The sequence below is a fragment of the Mirounga leonina genome, unplaced genomic scaffold (genome assembly GCF_011800145.1).
Source record: "Mirounga leonina isolate KUSES-001 unplaced genomic scaffold, KU_Mleo_1.0 Mir_201, whole genome shotgun sequence".
NCBI lineage: Eukaryota > Metazoa > Chordata > Mammalia > Carnivora > Phocidae > Mirounga > Mirounga leonina.
Window position 1 is genome coordinate 18,255,697 of NW_023270504.1, and position 4,518 is coordinate 18,260,214.

A 4,518-nucleotide genomic window follows, 5' to 3' on the forward strand; every position below is an offset into this window, starting at 1 on the left:
TTTATTTGACATGTCTGCATCCACTCAGTCACAGTCAAGGCTTAGTTCTGGTCCCTGATTCTGGCTGTGATGATGGAGCCAAAACCACCAGCTTAAAAATGTCCCGTTAGAAAAGCCAGTTATTTGTTTCCATGAGACCCAAAATAAACCAGTTGTTAAGACTTTTTAAAACCTGAGGTTAGCAAATTGATCTGTGGTTTTGCCTTGCCTAAAATATGACCTTAAATGTGAACTCTGAGTAGCTGAATATGGATACAACCAACTCCTATTGCAAGGTCTGACCCCAGGCAGAATTCTGAAATGAGCAGTTTGTCTCGTATCTTCTTTCCCTACTCACAGCCACTCCTTCCAGTCTCTCTCGCTTCCTCTCTTCCTCACTCAGTGTCTGCTGGGTTGTGATCCTCGCTTATCACAATTTGCTGTATAGCAAACGAATAGGTTTGAAAACCTAATTTCAAAATAATAACTTCTTAATGTATTTCTTAACATCTTAAAGTAAATACGTGGTCCACAATAATTCAAAAGTGAAGGAATAATACATTTTTAAATCCCCTTACTTCTTTTTACTCCTACAATAGCTCCTCTGGCACGTTTCTGCTCAAATCCTCAAAAGAAAAAAAAAAAAGCCCCCCACCCTTCCTCATCCCATTCACCCATTTCTCCAGATTCTGCACTATAAAAACTCAAAGGACAAATCTAAAAGTGAAAGGCCTTTCTTTTGATGGGCAATCAAGAGGAAAAAACTGATAAAGAAAAGCTGTCCATCTTTGGTAGGGAGGAAATGAGGAGATACCTGGAAAATGCTTACATTGTTAAATTTGCTCACCATGTTTGTTTCCCATAAATGTCTTCAGGTCTTCACGTGGGAAAGAAAAAAACTAACTTTTATTAATTATTACCAATTGAAATTATTGTCTTTTCCCATTTTCTTCATAACAGCCATTTGGAAAGCTGAAGACAAAATATAGTAACAAAAGTCAAATATTGAGTGCTTCATTTATGCTAGACATTGTGATAAATGTATTCAATGCATTATTTAATATTGAAATCAAACTTATAAGATGGAGATCATCACTACTTCACAGGCGAGGAAGTGAAATATAAGGTAAAACTTTCCCAACATCATTCAGCTAGTAAATAATAGCAGACCAAGGGTTAAACCCTGTTATCTTTGACCATAAGGCCCAATTCTGAAGTACTGTTTTCTATTGTATTACTATACCAGATCAAAGGATAATATGCGTTAATTATCCCTTTATTTCCCATGCATTGAGCAGGTCTGTCTTCTACATGCCTATTGGAGAAGGGTAACAACAACAAAAAAAATCATCACATGTACTCCCAAATTATATTATCAGTTTATTTTAGGTCAATAAATTCTGTCTTCAGGAATCTTAGAATATGCTATTAATCTCAGTACCAAGTTTAGTGTCTAGTAGGTAAGGACCATGCCTAGGTTCAATTTTTTTTTTTTTCATTTTTGGCTAAAACAGTCAGAGAAAGTGGTGTCTTGATGAGTTAAAAGGTGTGGTGGTCATTGTGGCACATTTCCAAAGTAAGTATAGAACTTGAACCTGGAAGGTAAGAGAGAGCTATCACTAAAGTAAAAGGGAATCACTGAGGTAGGGATCATGTAGGGAAAGGAAAGGAAAGAAAGAAAGAAAGAAAGAAAGAAAGAAAGAAAGAAAGAAAGAAAGAAAGAAAGAAAGAAAGAAAGAAAGAAGGAAGGAAGGAAGGAAGGAAGGAAGGAAGGAAGGAAGGAAAGAAAGAAAGAAAGAAAGAAAGAAAGAAAGAAAGAAAGAAAGAAAGAAAGAAAGAAAGAAAAGGAAAGAAAGAGAAAGAAAGAAGGAAAAGAAAGAAAGAAAGAGAAAAAGAAAGAAAGGAAGGAGGAAGGAAGAAAGAGAAAAGAAAAGAAAAAAATGTAAGAATTTTACAATGTAAGGAGAATTTTGATGATCAGTTTTTGTTTCTCATATGGGTATAGAATAAAGATAATAAATCTTATTCATTGTAGTATTGTTACTCTCAAATAGGAAACGATGTATTAAAATTTTACAACCAACCTCTCAAGTTAAGGGCAGTGACAATAATATCTCCATTTTATTGTTAAAGAATTGCTCAGAGAATATGTGTGCAAGGGTACTGTGGCAGGCAGAATAATGTCCTCTATTATTGTGAACCAGTGAGTATGTCACCTTGTGTGGCAAAGGGGACATGGCAGATGTGATTAAGTAGAGGACCTTGAGATGGGGAAATGATCTTGGATTGTCCAGGTGGGCCCAGTCTAATCACATAGGTCCTTAAAAGCAGAAAATCTTCCCTGGCTAGTATCAGAGAAAGAGATGCAACAATGCCGGAAGCAGGGTCAGAGACATGTTGAGTCAACCCACCATTGTTGGCTTTGTGAGTGGAGGAAGGCAATCATAAGCTAAGAAATTCAGGCAGCCTCTAGAAGCTGGAAAGGACAAGGAAATGTATTCTCCCCTTGAGCCTCCAGAAAGGAACACAACCCTGCTGGCTTCTTGATTTTAGCCCAGTGAGACCCATGTCAGACGTCTGACCTCAAGAACTGTAAGATAATAAATTAATGTTCTTTTAAACCACTAAGTTTGTAGTAATTTGTTATAACAGCAATAGAAAATGAATACAAGTGTATAGTTAGAAGTGGCGGAGGGAAGATTAGAATCCTATTTTTGCTAATATTTGAGCACTGTTGTCCATCAGTCACTATATTATCACTTTAAATATTATTATAGTTATTCTGTAAAGTAACCTCTGAGATGTCATTTCTATTTTTCAGAAAAGAAAAGTAAGACTTAGAATGGTTACCTTACTCACCTGTATAACTACCACTCAACAGAGCTACCTTTGCCATTGACAAATCCTGTACGTTTCCAGCATCCCATACTACCTTTGCAGCTCAGAGCTCTTGACCTGTAACACAAGCTGACTTCAAGACTCAGCCTGCTCTTAGCAAAATTATGAAGTCTATGAAGTGTGTTCCAAACATTCATGGGTGGGCAGTGCCCTTAAGCAGCCCAGAGATCCTCAGAAGTAGGATTTCTCACCCACGTATGCTGTTATGAGCTGAATTGTGTCCCCTCCAAAATCCATGTGTTGGAAGTCTTAACCTCAGTACCTCAGAATGTGACTGAGTTTAGAAGTGGAGACTTTAAAGAGGTGATTAAGGTAAAATGAGGTCATTAGAGTGGGTCCTAATCAAATCCAACCAGTGCCTTAGGAGAAGAGGAGTTTAGGACATAGACAACAAGACAGAAGGATGACCATGTGAGGACAGCAAGAAGTGACCATCTGCCAGCCCAGGAGAGAGGCCTCAGAAGAAATCGAACCTGAACATACCCTGACTGTGACTTCTAAACTCCAGAGCTGTGAGAGAATAAATTTCTGTTGTTTGTCTTCCTGTCTGTGGTATTTTGTTAGGGCAGCCCTAACAAACTAATATACAGGCCCTCGCCAGAACAAGGCCTCACCCCCATCCTCCAGAGATGGATTTGGTTGGTGTGGGTGAGGCTTATGCACTAGGTTTTTATTTGCTGGTTTTTTTAATGTAGATCACTTCTGTCTGTGGAGAATATACAGCTAGTCCTTTAGAGATGAGTAAGGTTTTAACAGATGGAGAATATTTTCCAGTCACACAGATATATTTACAAAATGTTCATTTGACCATGATATAGGGCAACATTAGCTTTTTTAATAGTGGGAAACTTTTGCTTTACTTAGTTTCCATGCAAGTGTTTCTACTGAGAATTTTTATTGTATCTGAACATAAAAGAAGGTTTGCTAGCTTACACGTGGAGAGAACAGTTTGAGTTCTGACTTTGCTCCCCTCTGGGTAAGTTTTCAGTCCACCTAACTTTTCTGGCTCCCCATTTCCTTCAATGTTATACCCTTCATCTTTTATTAAAAGTTCAGACAAAAAGGACTTCAGTGACAGACTATGACTATGACTGTCCTAAAATCATTGAACACAGACTCAAAATTTCCTATCTTGAATTTCACAAGAAACACTTTGTTTCCTTCAATAGGAAACTTAGTATTTCTCTTTCTTGCCTAAAACTTTACACATAGGAATCCCTTTCTCAGTGAGTATCTCCTGAATGCTTTAAGAAAAATCATTATTTTAGCAACTTTTAATGACCGTTGCATGCATAAAAAATATTTTCTACTCTGGCCTAGGTAAATGGAAATAGAAAAATTATTCTTTTGGGACACCTGTGTGGCTCAGTCAGTTAAGCAACCAGCTCTTGGTTTCGGCTCAGGTCATGATCTCAGGGGTGTGAGATTGAGCCCTGAATGGGGCTCCACACTGAGCACGGAGTCTACTTAAGATTCTCTCTCTCCCTCTCTCTGTTCCTTCTCCCGCTCGCATGGGCATGCTCTCTCTCTAAAATAAATAAGTCTTAAAAAAAAAAAAAAAGAAAAGAAAAGAAAGATTACTCCTCCTAAGAAGAGAGGATAAGAAAACTAGAAGCTGCTCCTCTTCTGATGACAAGTTAC